The sequence below is a fragment of the Salmo trutta genome, chromosome 37, assembly GCF_901001165.1.
Source record: "Salmo trutta chromosome 37, fSalTru1.1, whole genome shotgun sequence".
NCBI classification, from domain to species: domain Eukaryota; kingdom Metazoa; phylum Chordata; class Actinopteri; order Salmoniformes; family Salmonidae; genus Salmo; species Salmo trutta.
In genome coordinates, this window is record NC_042993.1 from 16,405,542 (window position 1) to 16,423,570 (window position 18,029).

Below are 18,029 nucleotides of genomic sequence, written 5' to 3' on the forward strand. Positions count from 1 at the left end.
TCCCCCACGTCATAGTTTCGCTCCGCCGGGCTGAGCTTCTTCGAGAAGAAGGCACAGGGGTGGAGCTTTGGTTGCGTACCCGAGCACTGAGAGAGCACAGCTTCTATCCCAGCCTCGGACACATCCACCTCCACTATGAATGCCAAAGAGGGATCCGGATGGGCCAGCACGGGAGCCGAGGTAAACAGAGCCCTCAGGTGACCAAAAGCCCTGTCCGCCTCAGCTGACCACTGCAAGCGTACCGGGCCCCCTTCATCAGTGAGGTAATGGGAGCCGCTACCTGACCAAAACCCCGGATAAACCTCCGGTAGTAGTTGGCAAACCCTAAGAACCGCTGCACCTCCTTTACCATGGTGGTAGTCGACCAATTACGCACGGCTGAAATGCGCTCACTCTCCATCTCCACCCCTGAGGTGGAAATGCTGATACCCTAGGAAGGAGACAAACTGCTGGAAGAACAGGCATTTCTCAGCCTTGACATACAGGTCATGCTCCAACAGGCGACCAAGCACCCTGCGCACCAGGGACACATGCTCGGCGCGTGTAGCAGAGTATATCAAAATGTCATCAATATACACCACTACACCCTGCCCGTGCAGGTCCCTGAAAATCTCTTCTACAAAGGCTTGGAAGACTGACGGCGCATTCATCAACCCGTACGGCATGACGAGGTACTCATAGCGCCCTGAGGTGGTACTGAAAGCCATCTTCCACTCGTCTCCCTCCCGGATACGCACCAGGTTGTAAGCGCTCCTGAAATCTAGTTTGGTGAAAAAGCGCGGCCCATGCATTGACTCAATCGCAGTGGCTATGAGCGGTAGTGGGTAACTATACCTCACAGTTATCTGGTTAAGACCCCGATAGTCAATACACGGGTGCAGACCTTCCTCCTTCTTCTTCACAAAAAAGAAACTCGAGGGGGTGGGTGAAGTGGAGGACCGAATGTACCCCTGACGCAGGGATTCGGAGACATATGTTTCCATAGCCTCCGTCTCCGCCTGTGAGAGGCGATACACGTGACTCCTGGGAAGTGCAGCGTCTACCAGGAGATTTATTGCACAAAATATCCCCTGTCGTTGGGGTGGGAATTGAGTCACCTTCTTTTTACAGAAGGCGAGAGCCAAATCGGCATATTCAGGGGAATGCGCACAGTGGAGACCTGGTCTGGACTCTCCACCGTAGTAGCACCAACGGAAACCCCTAAACACCTCCCCGAGCACTCTTGCGACCACCCCATGAGAGCCCTCTGTGGCCAAGAAACAGTGGGGTTATGACAAGCTAACCAGGGTAGGCCTAGCACCACGGGAAACATAGGAGAGTCAATAAGGAAGAGACTAATTCTCTCCTTGTGACCCCCTGCGTCACCATCTCCAGAGGAGTGGTGACCTCCCTAATCAACCCTGACCCTAATGGTCGACTATCTAATGCGTGAACGTGGAAGGGCACAGCCACAGGAACAATGGGGATCCCTAAACTATGGGCAAACGCTCTATCAATAAAATTCTCAGCCGCGCCTGAATCGATGAGCGCCTTATGCTGGGAATGCAGGGAAAACTCAGGGAAAGTGACATACACAAACATATGTGCAACAGAGGGCTCTGGGTGAGAATGGTGCCGGCTCACCTGGGGTGACGCCAGAGCACCCTGCCTGCTGCCTCAATACCTAGAGGAACCAACCCGGCACTGACCGGCAGTGTGACCTCTGCGGCCACAGATGGTGCACGAGCTGGAACCCCCTCCGGTCTCCCTGCGCACCGCCCCTCCCAGCTCCATGGGTATCGGAGAGGGGGTGCGTGGGGATGGAACTAACAAACCCCGATCTGAATGTCCGCGGGTAGCCAGCAGGTTGTCCAGCCAGATGGACAGGTCCACCAGCTGGTCACATGTGAGGGTGGTGTCTCTGCAGGCCAACTCCCGACGGACGTCCTCGCGCAGACTGCAACGATAAGGGTCGATCAGGGCCATGTCGCTCCATCCCACGCCGGCAGCCTGGGTCCGAAACTCCAGGGCGAACTCCTGGGCGCTCCTTGTCCCCTGCCTCAGATGGAAGAGGCGCTCAGCCGCCGCTCTACCCTCGGGCGGGTGGTCAAAGGCCACCCGGAAACGGCGGGTGAACTCCTCAAACTGGTCCAACACCGCATCTCCCTCTCCACACGGTGTTGGCCCACTCCAGGGCTTTCCCGGTGAGGCACGAGATGAGGGCGGACACCCTCTCACGACCCGAAGGAGCCGTGTGGACGGTTGCCAGGTATAGGTCCAGTTGTAATAGGAACCCCTGGTAGTTCGCAGCCTTCCCATCATATTCCTGGGGAAGGGAGAGACTAATCCCACTGGGACCAGGAGAAGGAGGGGTGCATAGTGGAGACCCCGGTTGTACTGGTGGAGTCGCTGGGAGAACTCCCTGTCTCTCCCAGCGGTCCATTGTCTGGACAACGCAGTCCATGGAGGTGCCAAGATGGTGGAGCAGTGCTGGGTGCTCCTGGACGCGCTCCTCCACCCCTATACCCGGGGTACCTGTTCCTGCTGACTCCATATGTTTGGTCCGGTATTCTGTAAGGGGTGTGTACTGGCTGCAGAGAAGTCAGACGCAGGAGAGCAAAAACTGTGGTTCCAACGGCTCAGTTGAATTTTTTTTAAATCACCGGATTACAGAACAATGATGAATGGGTACATAACCCGACGCACACGAGAACATAACGTGCACAAGCACTTACAACAAACAATACCGGACAAGGACATGTGGGGAACAGAGGGTTAAATAAACAACATGTAATTGATGGGATTGAAACCAGGTGTGTGGGAAGACAAGACAAAAAACAAATGGAAAATGAAAGGTGGATCGGCGATGGCTAGAAGACCGGTGACGTTGACCGCCGAACGTCGCCCAAACAAGGAAAGGGACCGACTTCGGAGGAAGTCGTGACAGGTACCTGCCCATCTCTGGTCTGAACTGAAGCATGGTTCAATCAATTAATCAAATTCAAACTCATAGGCCTTTTTATCATCAGCAGTAATCACATAGTGCTTTACACTTTCCCTGCCCCTAAACCCCAAGGAACAAGTCAATCAATGGTTGACTCAAAGTTTAGAGGAGTCCCTCATGGCAAAACCCAGAGAGCACGTAGCAGGATCGTGGAACTGGAAGCCATCTGTCTGTTTGTTTCCGTTTTGTGTTGAAAGGGAATCTCTCATCTCTATCTCCCCCATGGTGAGGTGTCTCGTCTTCAAACAAAGGGAAGCAGTTGAGGTTTATCTCTTGAAGATTTACACAGAGACAGACTGTTCTCTCATCCCCTAGGTTAAGTGGTTGGACAGATAAGGTACTCAGAGATTGCTGTCTCTCTGTGGAATGTGTACATGGGGAGCGTACAGTACAAGTAGACGTGTTGTCTTCTTAACACAACCACAGGGGCCTATCTCCCTCTGCAAATAGATGAAAACTTGTTTTAATTGTTTTAACTTAACTGAGGCAACAATCACTGTCAATTTCAATTAACAGTTATAATATACATAAAATAATACACAGAGAACATCTACAATAATATACAACATTCTTCTCTAGACTGAAATGTATTTCTATGTGTTGTTTGGTCCGCGATGTTAGTATAGACTGAGTGTGGTGAGCAGTAAAAGCAGAGAGACGAGGTTATCCAGAACAGAACTGTGGACATCTGATGTCTTTAGAGAAGCACTCAGGTTGTAAAGTCAAAGAGCTCCAGGAGAGAGCAAAACCAAACCACGTCCAAAGTTGTTTGTTTTCATAGTTTTGACGGCTGTGTGCATACCTGCACGACTCCTCACTCAGCCCACATGCCTTAAGTACACAATCGATGTCATTGTTCCGTCGCTCGCTCCGCTCTTATCGGCCGCAGAGTTAAATCACAAAGCAACAGCCCAGCCTCAAACATGAGTTCAAATGCTTTTTGAAATCATTTTTAAATGCTGTGTTTAATCTGTGCTTGATTGAGCTTGCCTGTTGCAAGGAACCAATAGAGAAGTCTCAAAAGGGCAAACCCCTCCGACCTAGCACTCCAGGCAGGCTTGAGTAAACACTCAGAGTATTTGAAAGATTTCGAATATTATTTGAAGCCAGGTCTGCCCAACCTCACCTCCCTCTCCAGCAAGGAGAAATGTACACTATGTTTAGTCACCATGGAGAACCTAATCTGCCTGTTAGCTGCAGCATGCAGCCCCTGTCCCGTCTGAAGGGAAAAGAAGAGAAGGGGCTTTTCACTGTCGAGATCTGTCTGAGGTGTTTGGTGTCCCAGTCAGTCGTCATCGATTTATAACAGCGCCATCGTCACCATCAACATTGACGTCAACATGGATGTCTATGACATTATGGTCAAATATTGCCGTCATGATGATAATCAGCCTAATCATCCGCATCACATAATAAATAGAATCACTACAATGATATAATCTCTACGATCATCCTCATCACATAATAAATAGAATCACTAGAATGATATGATCTCTACGATCATTCTCATCACATAATAAATAGGATCACTAGAATGATATGATCTCTACGATCATCCTCATCACATAATAAATAGAATCACTAGAATGATATGATCTCTACGATCATCCTCATCACATAATAAATAGTATCACTAGAATGATATAATCTCTATGATCATTCGCATCACATAATAAATAGAATCACTAGAATGATATGATCTCTACGATCATCCTCATCACATAATAAATAGTATCACTAGAATGATATAATCTCTATGATCATCCTCATCACATAATAAATAGAATCACTAGAATGATATGATCTCTATGATCATCATCATCACATAATAAATAGAATCCCTAGAATGATATGATCTCTATGATCATCATTATCACATAATAAATAGAATCACTAGAATGATATAATCTCTATGATCATCATCATCACATAATAAATAGAATCACTAGAATGATATGATCTCTATGATCATCATCATCACATAATAAATAGAATCCCTAGAATGATATAATCTCTATGATCATCATCATCACATAATAAATAGAATCACTAGAATGATATAATCTCTATGATCATCATCATCACATAATAAATAGAATCCCTAGAATGATATGATCTCTATGATCATCATCATCACATAATAAATAGAATCACTAGAATGATATAATCTCTATGATCATCATCATCACATAATAAATAGAATCACTAGAATGATATAATCTCTATGATCATCATCATCACATAATAAATAGAATCACTAGAATGATATGATCTCTATGATCATCATCATCACATAATAAATAGAATCACTAGAATGATATGATCTCTACGATCATCCTCATCACATAATACATAGAATCACTAGAATGATATGATCTCTATGATCATCATCATCAACAACAAGTCTCTCTCTCCCTCTTTCTCTCTCTTTATCACACCTCTATTGAAATGTCTCACTTTCTTTTACTCTCATTCGTTCTTCCTCTTTTTCTGCATTTACAAACCCCCTCATTTGTCACTCAGACACTGTAATTGCCATTGTGGCACTGCAACATGTGTGTGCGCGTGTGGGTGTATGTCTGTGTACACACGCGCATGAGTGTGTTGAATGAATGCTCTGCGGGATTGTGGTGTTTGTTTATTTATTTTCAGAGAAAGCTCTTAAAGTGTGTGAGTAAAATCTTTGCAACAGCCGCGAGGCAGACAGACACAGACAGACACACAGGAGGAGGGGAGGAGGGGAGGGAGTCCCTGGCCTGTGCTGCTGGTGTGTAAACAGAGTCTGCTGGGCTTGGCTGCTCACGACACTCCTCACATGCTGAGGTGTTTATGGGTCCCTGTGTGGGGAGCTTCCCATTGCACCCCAGGGGCATTCCACCACACACACACACACACACACACACACACACACACACACACACACACACACACACACACACACACACACACACACACACACACACACACACACACACACACACACACACGCGCGCGCGCGCGCAAACACGCAAACACACAAACACATACACGAGCGTGCCCGAAAGTACACAGACCACTACCTCCTCCACCCCCCAAGCCAAGCGTGCCTATGAAGCACAAACCTCATTCCAACCACACAGAGACATGATGTCTCACTTTCCCCTTCACATAGACAGTTGGCCATAGTTGCCCCTAGACACTGACGGAAGGCCAGTTTGACATGTTTTACATAAATAGTTAAGGTTAGGATTTAGGGGAGGGTAGAGAGGGTGTTTAGGGGAAAATCGACCTGGAGCGACTCTTGGCTTCAATCTGAAAACACATTCAATACTACAGAACACACACAATCCCTACAGAACACACACAATCCCTACAGAACACACACACAATCCCTATAGAACACACACACAATCCCTACAGAACACACACACAATCCCTACAGAACACACACACAATCCCTATAGAACACACACACAATCCCTACAGAACACACACCATCACTACAGAACACACACCATCACTACAGCACACACACCATCACTACAGAACACACACCATCACTACAGCACACACACCATCACTACAGAACACACACCATCACTATAGAACACACACCATCACTACAGAACACACATCATCACTACAGAACACACACCATCACCACAGAACACACACCATCACTACAGAACACACACCATCACTATAGAACACACACCATCACTAGAACACACACAATCCCTACAGAACACATACAATCCCCACAGAACACACACCATCACTACAGAACACACACCATCACTATAGAACACACACCATCACCACAGAACACACACCATCACTACAGAACACACACCATCACTACAGAACACACACCATCACTACAGAACACACACCATCACTACAGAACACACACCATCACTACAGAACACACACCATCACTACAGCACACACACCATCACTACAGCACACACACCATCACTACAGAACACACACCATCACTACAGCACACACACCATCACTACAGAACACACACCATCACTACAGAACACACACCATCACCACAGAACATACACCACCACTACAGCACACACACCATCACTACAAAACACACACCATCACTACAGAGGTATCCATGTATAACAACTGTCATCACCAGGCTCGACAGTGGTAGTGACAACAGCACTGTCAAATATTTGGCTTTGTTTATAGCCTATACATACTGTTTATCGGGTTGGGTTTCAAAGACAGCATGTGTCTGTGTGTGTGTGTGTGCAGATGTAGTTTGTGTGTGTTTGTGAATGCCCTGTGATGTTTTGTTAGGGGAGCACCCGTTCCCAGTGAAATAGATTGCGTATTTGTTTACTCTGTTGCTGATATAAACAGTGAGCGGTCATGTCATTATAGAACGGCCTCAGACATATTTATGGCCCTGGTTTTTCCAAAGCAGAGCTGTGTCAGTCAGCTAGGGTGAAGCTGCATATAGGGCTTTCTAAAGGGGCTGATGGGTTTCCTTGGGAAAGGTGGATGGGTGGGCTAATATTCCTCCTTGGAGTAGTTTGGTGCTGCAGTAAAAAGAGTGGAGAGAGAGAGGTAAAGAGAGAGAGAGAGAGAGGGGGCGAGTGGTGGGGGGGGACAGAGAGGGGGCGGGAGAGGGGGGAGAGAGAGAGAGAGTGAGCGCAAGAGAGAGATAGAGAGAGAGAGAGAGAGAGAGAGAGGGGGGACTGGTGGGGGGACAGAGAGGGGGCGGGAGAGGGGGGGAGAGAGAGAGAGTGAGCGCGAGTGCGAGATAGAAAGAGAGATAGAAAGAGAGATAGAAAGAGAGAGAGAGAGAGGGGGGAGTGAGGGTGAGAGAGAGGGAGAGAGAGAGAGAGAGAGAGAGAAGGAAGTGACAGAAGAGAGCGAGGAGAGACCGTTGGTCAGTTTGGGGAGGAGAGGGAGACAGTGAGGGGTTCAGTGAGTCCGTGTTTTTCCGTTCTCATGCAACACTTCACAATAAAACTGTAAATCTACCCTATAACTACCTACATTAAAATGTCCCAGTTTAAATAGTTGGAAGATGACTACATTATTGATGTTAGAATGTGGCCGGTCCAGCTTTTATCTGGGGTGTTAGTGAGATCTGTGAAGGCTTTCTGGGGCTTCACACTCGAAAAAGGTGACCTAACACCAAATGAAGAACATTTCCTTCTCATCACCTGGCTGGGATGTTTTTAAGCAATGAACATTTGATTCAGTGCTTTTAATTGTCCAACCTATTAGAAATGTATGACTTAATTTATAGTATATTGGTATAAAGTGTCACGCTCGTCGTAAGAATGAGGAGACCAAGGCGCAGCGTGCGTAGAGTTCCACATGTTTAATAAAGGAAACTCACCAAAACAATACAAAACAATACAAAACGTGAAGTCATGGAGTGCATAACCTGCACCTACACATAAACAAGATCCCACAACTCAAGGAGGGAAAAAGGGCTGCCTAAGTATGGTTCCCAATCAGAGACAACGATGGACAGCTGCCTCTGATTGGAAACCACACTCAGCCAAAACAAAGAAATAGAAAAACTAGATTGCCCACCCCACATCACACCCTGACCTAACCAAGCTAGAGGAAAATAAACGTCTCTAAGGTCAGGGCGTGACATAAAGACACAGTATTTCCCTTCTGTCTGTTGTCACCTACTTAAGTTGATCTTACGTTAAGGATATTGTGGGTATTTTGTTGCTGTGGTTTTATTCTATAGCCTGTGGGATGGAAGGCAGGCAGCTCAGTCATGGGTCCTCTCTTCTCCACTACAGAGAGCTTGGTGAGAATGTCCCACAGAATGAAGGTTGTTCAGCTGCTACAAGTTGTCTAGTGTATATCCAGTTGTTTGACAGTGTAAAGTGAATCCAATGATGATACATTGGCTGGATCACACTTATGAAAAGAACAGTTAGTGTGTTTTAAAATACCTATCTGTATACCCTTTCTGTGTGTAGGAGTAACGATATAAAAACTCAAACAAGATGAATAACCTGCAATGCAGAGACCATAAACTCCCTCAGTTAGAAATCAGACTTGAGTCAGTAGAGTGAAACAGCTATTCTGCCCTGACTTGTAAAATTATTATAGTGTAATAACTTTGACTTAACTCTAATAACAAACACATGAGTCAACCAATACGCTTTCCGCAAGAATCCTTTAGTAGGCCTAGTAGCCTACTTCAGCAATTTGTTTTCGTAAAGTGATAAATAGTTACACAGCAAAATAACACTCTGTCAGGATTGGAAGGTTTGTACAGGCTGGGCTTAGCACTTATTGTTCCAGTGTTATAGGCTGCTAGGTGGAGAGGGGAAAACGAGTATCATTTGTTGACAGAACACTGCAGTAGTTAAACTACAGTGACCAGAGACCCTGGGAGGGAGGGAGGGAGGGAGGGAGGGAGGGAGGGAGGGAGCTGTTGTTGGCTATGGAGAAACTACTACTACAAGGTTGCAAAACTGCACTGTGAAGCATCTCATGTGTGAAGTGTAAGCTGGTTTGATGTGCTCAATTGTCGAGATAGATCTACTTTTGGGGTTTGTTTGTTTCCCCCACTGGTTTGATGTCGGTAGTTACCCGCTGGGTTATGTTAGGCCTATGTTATGTTGTCATCTTATGATATGTTATCACAAACAGTGTTATGCCTGTCTGTTATGTTATAGTGGCGTGTGAGCGTTAGCCGTGTGGTTTCAAGCCGCCACAGCGTGTGTGGGGAGAGTGATCTGTGTTTTGGGGGTCGCAGTGTTTCCGATCAAAGCAGGGTTCAGAGGGCTCGCCCAAGCCACAGAGGAAATGCCCTGGAGACAGAATCCCTAAACACACACCACAAACACACACACACCACAAACACACACACACACACACACACACACACACACACACACACACACCACTCACACAAACACACGCACAAACACACACACGTGCAATCATGGAGAATGTTTACCATGAGGATAGAGTGTTACCACATTTGTGTTTTCTGCCATTTTGCTGCCGAGTCCTTTGGTTCCTCTTTCTCTGTCTGTCTGCCACTTGCTGGTGATTAGAAAATTCCAGTAAAGTTCGAGGAATAAGAGAAATAATACTCATCTATTATGGAGGTGGCTGATTTCCCAGCTTGTTAGTAAAAGGTACATTTCTCTCTCTCTCTCTCTCTCTCTCTCTCTCTCTCTCTCTCTCTCTCTCTCTCTCTCTCTCTCTCTCTCTCTCTCTCTCTCTCTCTCTCTCTCTCTCTCTCTCTCAAAGGCGTTTTAACCATCTGAACTGCTTCCTCCCTGGTGGCCATTCTGTTCAGTCCAATACCCCAGTTACATTTTTTCCACTGTCAAATAACATTTTATTGTATTCCGTTTAGAGGGGGTGAGGGTGTATGTGTGCATACTACATTTTGTGTTTGGAAGTCCCGGAAGTGTACAGGAGATTTGTGGCTAAGTGTAATATTGCAGCTGTGCTAAGAGTATCAGTAGGATTGTATACCAGGTGAGTAATAAGGCCAAGGGAGTAGTCCTTGTTGATGTGAAATGGTTGTATATAACTTCAGCAATCCAACTGCAGCTATTCTAGGCAAGGCAAGGATGTGAAGAATGTCTATGCCAGAAAAATACGATCCAAGCATAACAAACCTGCTTACAAAATATCAGAGTGGGATCCCTCAGCACTTTGCATATGTACGGCATTAGCCTTCCCTTCACAACCCACTCCAACTACAACCCTGCATTAGCCTTCCCTTCACAACCCACTCCAACTACAACCCTGCATTAGCCTTCCCTTCACAACCCACTCCAACTACAACCCTGCATTAGCCTTCCCTTCACAACCCACTCCAACTACAACCCTGCATTAGCCTTCCCTTCACAACCCACTCCAACTACAACCCTGCATTAGCCTTCCCTTCACAACCCACTCCAACTACAACCCTGCATTAGCCTTCCCTTCACAACCCACTCCAACTACAACCCTGCAGTAGCCTTCCCTTCACAACCCACTCCAACTACAACCCTGCATTAGCCTTCCCTTCACAACCCACTCCAACTACAACCCTGCATTAGCCTTCCCTTCACAACCCACTCCAACTACAACCCTGCAGTAGCCTTCCCTTCACAACCCACTCCAACTACAACCCTGCATTAGCCTTCCCTTCACAACCCACTCCAACTACAACCCTGAATGTATGTTTCCGGGGTCTCACTGGGTTCATGGCTGTTTGCGACCAGGGCCAGTTAAGGGTTTAGCCTAGTAGCCTGTTGCCAGATCTACTTCTGCTGCCTTGCCAACTCCTATGGTCATTATGACCATACAGATGTAGGATCTTAATTCGAGTCAGTTTGCTACAACAGGAAAATAATCCTAGAGCAGCAGGAAATGTGAATTATTATGTGGATTATAATGAAGGAAATGATGAGAGGCTGTCTGTGCTCTTTAAAGGTTCTTTTAAACAAATAGTGTCAGCTCCAGGTGCGTAGGTATCAAAAATAGGAACACTTAGAAAGTAGGGAACCCGCACATGTGAAAAATTGTCAGAACGTGGGTGCAACTGGTCAACTAGAGTCAGGTGCAGGAGAGCAGAGATGAGCGAACACACTTTAATTGGCATTAGCAAAAGTTGGAAGCAACAATGTCACAACACTCTGGCCAAAGACAAAAGTGAAATAGCGCACTGGTCACAATCAATAAAGAACAACAATACAATACCACGGGTTGAGACAATACCCAGAAAAAACCCAGCCTGACGTGTCACACGATAAATGCAACGAACAATTACTCACACAGACATGGGGGGAACATAGGATAATATACACGTAGATTGATGAGGGAATGTAAACCAGGTGTGCGGGAAAACAAGACAAAACAAATGGAAAATGAAAGGTGGAGCGGCGATGGCTAGAAGACCGGTGACGTCGACCGCCAAGCGCCGCCCGAACAAGGAGAGGAGCCGACTTCGGCGGAAGTCGTGACAAAAATAGGAAAGATCCAAAACTGAGGCACCTTTTTGCACTATATACTCTTTTAGCATCATCGCCCCGATGATGGGAAACGCTGTTGTAAGTTATTATAATTCATGGATATTTGTGTAGGGGTTGATACATTTTTCTTACGGGAAAATCAAGTCTGAATTTCAAAGTGTAAATTACAAACTTCAGAAGCCCTTTTTAAACCTCAAATACACTACAAGTTTTACATTTCCTGCATTGCAGGAAAGTTATCCTGCAACAATGTGATCAAATTAGTTGGCAAGACAGCACAAACAGATCGGGGACCAGGCTAGGGTTTAGAGTTTAGGGCCAGAGAGAGAGCCTGTATGGCTGGGATGGATGAAGGTAGGATCCACAGGATAGCGTGCTTCTGCTCCGTCTTGTCCTACCTCTAATTAGAACAATGAAAACAATGGAAACCCAATAAGCTCTAATGGCGGAGCGTGTCTAACATGTGGACAGGACAGACATGCTCAGGGCCAACTGGCTAGGATGCAAAAGGAAGGGGGATTTTTGATGGAGACAGATGGAAACCGTTTTGTTTATCAGTTCCCCTCAGTCTCAATCAATGTTAGTATGAATCCGGTGAGGACTATAGAGGCTTTTTTCTCTTGCCATTGATCTGACGTAGGTCACACTCTTGAGTGGCACAGTGCTAGCCATCGCTATATCATTTTTCTGAGATTTCTGGGGCTACTCAGCTACAGCCTTCTAGTCCAGTAGAACTGCAGGCTGCTAAAACAGTGTCACAAAACCATAAGCACAATTAGACCAAGGTTGGTTTTATAGAGGGGCCATTATCACTCTCTATAAACAGCCAAGAGTCGCCCCACTCTCTCAGTCAGCTCCGACGCAGAATCATGTATGTTTTACAGGCTTCATGTGCTAAACACACGCTAAACACATGTGCTATTTATTTTGGAGACGTTCAGCTCTGCTCTGGCCCAGACTGGCTTGCTGTTATAGATGGGTCCACACCAACCAACGAGACCACTCCAGTGGTCATTAGCAGGGAAAAGCTTTGGCTTTAAACTAAACGCGCACCTGAATCATACTGTTTTATGGGTCCTGAGTATTTTTTATGTGACTGGGTTTTTTAAACGACGTTAAATGGATGTTTGTAGTCTAATCAACACCAGTTAGTTTTAGTGGTGCCTCTCAGTGGCGATAGCAGAATTCCATTTCTTTGTTAGATATGACAACTTGGCTAAAATAAAACCCATTGAAGTTTTATCTCACTGCTGTGAGTTAGATGTGTTTTTTTAATAAGTAGCTGTAGTGGACTAACTTTAAAGCAGTAATTGAAAATGCCAAGTGTTCACCAAAGCTCAGTGTTTGGATGACAATTTGTTGATATTCACTGGTTGGCTTCCTGAAGAGGTACTCCACCCTCAGGATTTAAATCTAGACTTTTTAATTTAAAAGAAATTAAGTGTTGAGGATAATCAGGATTGATCAGAGTGGTTATGTCTGTCTGAATCTGTTAGAGTTCCGCAGTCTTCATTCAGAGGGGTGCGTTACCCACCACTAACTTCAGAAGAACAGATGTGCCTTACACCAGCCATGTTTGGAGGGGGCAAGGGGCTAGTTTTATAGAATGGAAAAAGTCAGAATTAATTTGCGTTATAATAGTTATTTTTCACTTCACCGCGGTGCACCTGAAGTTGTTCTGCCTCAACAGAAACCAAAAGGTAAATTGTGCTTTCACAAGTGTTTTAATTCAAGAACTTTCCATTAGAAGCCCTAGATTGAAAGGAAATTGTTCAGTAGAAAAATAAAGCTCCCTACATCTGCTTTGTGTTGAATTTACTTCAAGCCCTCCCATCTTGGTTTGATAGTGAGCAGAATAACCATCTCAGACTATCCTATAATACTGTGTAAAGAGTATAGGCTTTGTATTTAGCTGTATGCATCATTTAAATTAGTGTGCAAACTAAGAAAGAGATGTTTGGGGAATAAGTAGTGTATGAGATAACATGAGCACGCGGGTCTTAGATTCTTGTACACTGTTTAAATCTGCATGACATCTTATCCCGAGGGATGATATTGTGACTTCATCAGAACAATGCTTAGTGGTCATCCAGCATTATCTAATCCCACCAGCCAGGTGCTCTCTGTTCTCGCACGTCCATCCCCTTGATAGTGTCTCACCAAACTGATGCTGTAATTTTCAGTTGTAAAAGAATGATATCTTTACTGCACCAACGGGACCCTCAGCTTGACCTACAGTTTGACTTTCAAGCACAGAGTATCTATCGCCTAACTTAGGGAGGATATAAAACGTCTATGCTGGTCAGAAACGGCGCCCAAGTGTTCTACTGAAACATTCTACCGGTCCGTCAGTCTGGATTAAACTATTTATCTTGTCATTGAAGTTGAACTGCCAGAATTTAAGTGTCTCCATGTGTCCCTTGTCGCCCTCACTCCAACCTTTTAAGAGTGGGAATAAGATGACGTGTGGCTTCATAAAAGACCTGCTGTAATTAGTGAACAGGTGCAAATAAACAATCACATGACACAATGTTTACCTTTTAACAACGGTAGTAGAGAAACTGCCATCCAACTCACAAGAATACACATACAGACACACAGACTCAGACACACAGACTCTCATTTTCTCGCTCTCTCTCTCTCCCTCTCACACACATGCACACAAACTGAAGAGCTACCCCCTCCCTGCTCCCTGACTCCTGTCTCTGTAGAGCAGAGTGGTTACTGTGGGACAAAGGTTGGGGCAGACATCACAGGCCACCTGTTAAAAAAAAAGCTTAATCAAAGTGAAGAAATCTCCATGACCCCCATGCAGATGAATATAAACCCATGGTTCTTTACAGAGTCAGATCCCTCCGCTCCCTCCAGAATGCCTGCATGGGGCTGCCGCACATGTTGCCTGGCAACAACTGATGAGAATAAGGTGTTGGAACTCTTATGATTAAATCTCCTGGGGTCAGGGGGTTTGACCCCTCGGAGCCGGAGTGTTGTCGTTGTTATCCCTCCAGAAAACCCATGATGAGAATGAAGAACTTATTAGGTGGAAACTCGTCTCAGTTGTAGCTGGCTTTGTTCACCGAGTTTTCCCAGATTTCTCTGATAATTCTCAGAATACTTTTTTTTGTGTGGGGGGGGTTGATTTCATGATGTGTCTAAACTGACAGACAGTCACACAGGCAGCAGTCATGCACTGAGAGGAAACAGAGGAAATACATAAATTGAGGTTCTGCCAGCCACAGATCCTGGTTTCTTTTCATCTTAGGTTCAATTTATTTAAACATTTTGGTCCAACCGACAAGAGGCGCGCCTTGGAAGGAATGCGTACTTAATGCCACAATCACGCTCAAATTAGTTAGGCCTGCCGAGGGATTGCTCCGGGGTTGATTTCATCATGAAAACGACCGGAGCTCCGTGCCTGTAAAAACGTCTGACCAACGCCTGGGGAACGATCTCAATGCTGCAACAGAGGTTTTTTTGGAGGAGCAGCAGGTGCAGGGAGGCTCAACCCAGGGCCGGATGCCTCTCTCTCTGTCTGTGTGTGTGTGTGTGTGTGTGTGTGTGTGTGTGTGTGTGTGTGTGTGTGTGTGTGTGTGTGTGTGTGTGTGTGTGTGTGTGTGTGTGTGTGTGTGTGTGTGTGTGTGTGTGTGTGTGTGCGTGTGCGTGTGTGCGTGTGCGTGCGTATGTGCATGCGTATCTCTATCTATGACGCATGACGTGGCTCTCTCTGTCCTCTCCTCACCTAGCTATGTTTTCACTCTGCATGGCAGGCAGCTGAACTGATCCTTGATTATCTGTCCTTAGCCAACTCCTGAATCCCCTTTATTCAGACATGATCCCCCACCAGCCTCGATACAAGCATCTGTCTCATGCATGCCGCAGTGGTTTGATCTAAGCCCTCTGCCTCCAGATAGGACAATCTCATGAAATAACGTCAATTTATTAGGAGGCTCTGACTGTGAGGGTGACATCATAGAAATAGAATTACAAGAACAGACAAAGCCCTTCAGACCACGGTAATCTGACTGTACCAAGATAAGAATGTGGGCACAGCGCTTCACAGTGCCCTCATGGGCACATTCAATATGGCTGACACCATACCCACTCCTCTCCCTCTCCTCATCCCATCCATGCACACTCTGGTTGCTTCATGTTCGGAGAATGTCCTGGATCAGTGTGGACCTGGGATTATCATCAGGACACAGGCTGCTAAAATGGAAAGCTGCTGCTGCCTTAGAAAACATGCTTATAAGGACAGGGTGGGTGCTGTGTGTTTTCACAGGCTCTCCATGGCTCACCATCACGGCCCACTTTGAATCTCCATCTCCATTGCCATCCAGGAGTGACTGAATCGTAATGGTAAGACAGTGAAGATGGACTACTGCACATGGGCATCATCATTGGGGAGAATGTCAGTGGCTGCCTCCTAAAAGGCACCCTATTCCCTATGTAGTGCACTACTTTTAACCAGGGCCCATAGGCTGCCATTTGGGACACAACCTCAGTTATTGTCCAAATAATAATTCAAGCAGAGATCACAATGGATGGGATGACAACAGACATGGGCAGACCGTGGCAGACAAATAGAAGTATCCAATAAAACATGATAATTCCTCCCAGTTCCCTGGCTCGGAGTTTGATTTGCCCTACTGCCCCATTGTCCGCTGGAGCCCACTGTTCTGTGGTTGATTCATGCACCTGGCAGACTTCATTTAAGGGTGTTGATGGATCCTCGCAGGCGGTCACAGGGAGTGACCAAGCGACCTTCCCCCTCCCACCCCCTCTCCTGCCCTCCCAGGCAGCACCCCTCTGTATGGGACAACACTATGAGGGGGGCTTGGGGGACACAAAGAGGTGCTTGTTTCTAACCTAACCCTCTCTTATGTTCAACATCTTGGAGACCTAGCTATCATCTTCATTCCCTGGGTTTTGAGTACAATGTCCGCACACTATCATTGACAAATACAATTGGAGATGTGAACATATCATGGTTGAGGTCGGTCCTTTGCATCTTAGCTGTGGTTAAAGTATTTGACATTCAGACTAGAGGAGAAATGAATCAACATTATATAAATCCATCTGTAATACTACTGCTTGGCCTGGTTCTGTGTAGGTGCGGTTGGCAACCTTAGTTCACCCTCCTACAGTAAAAAGAACCAACACAATGCTTACATTATATTCCACGTCAGTGTGATTGATGTAGCAGCCACAATGGAGGGAAGTATTGGTCTGCATTATATTTTTGTAAACATCAACAGTTGGAGCTGGTTAGAGAGAGGCCTCTACTCTGCTCACAGTGCCAGACGTGTAAATAACCCCTCCTCTAGGAGGGAGACAAGCAGGAGAGGAACCACTCTATTTAATTCAATTCAAAGGGCTTTATTGGCATGGGAAACATGTTTACATTGCCAAAGCAAGTGAAATACTGTAGATATTAAACAAAAGTGGAATAAATAATCAGACATTAACAGTAAACATTACACTCACAAAAGTTTCAAAGGAATAGAGACATTTCAAATGTCATATTATGGCTATGCACAGTGTTGTAATGATGTGAAAATAGTTCAATTACAAAAGGGAAAATAAATAGATATAACACTCTCTCTCCCTATGTCATCCCTGCCATCGCTGATGTTGTTGTTAGGATAGAACATACAAATACATTATTTTGTGTTAGTGTGACCATCCCCACACATAATGGAAGTGGATCTCTCAAGGTTTTCCTAAACAACGCTGCCCTCAAAACCTGTTCCGTTTATATGAATCTCTACAGACAGACGCTTTTATGGCACTGACTCCCTCTAGAGGTGATGGGACAAACTGCTCCTCTCCTCTCATAGTATGGCAATGAGCATGTTTATTGCATACCTACAGATGTTCAGTTAAGCTCCCCTTGCTAGAGGCCTTCTTTAACAAGAACACCATACAATAACAAATAGGTTAAAGAAAAATTATGCCATTGTCCAAAGTGCTTTGTTAAATAAACATGCGCGCTCCGTACTGCATACCCAACTGGTTACGGCGCGTAATGACAGCATATACATGCAATACAGAGATTCCTTTAGAGAGGGTCCCATGCTGACTCC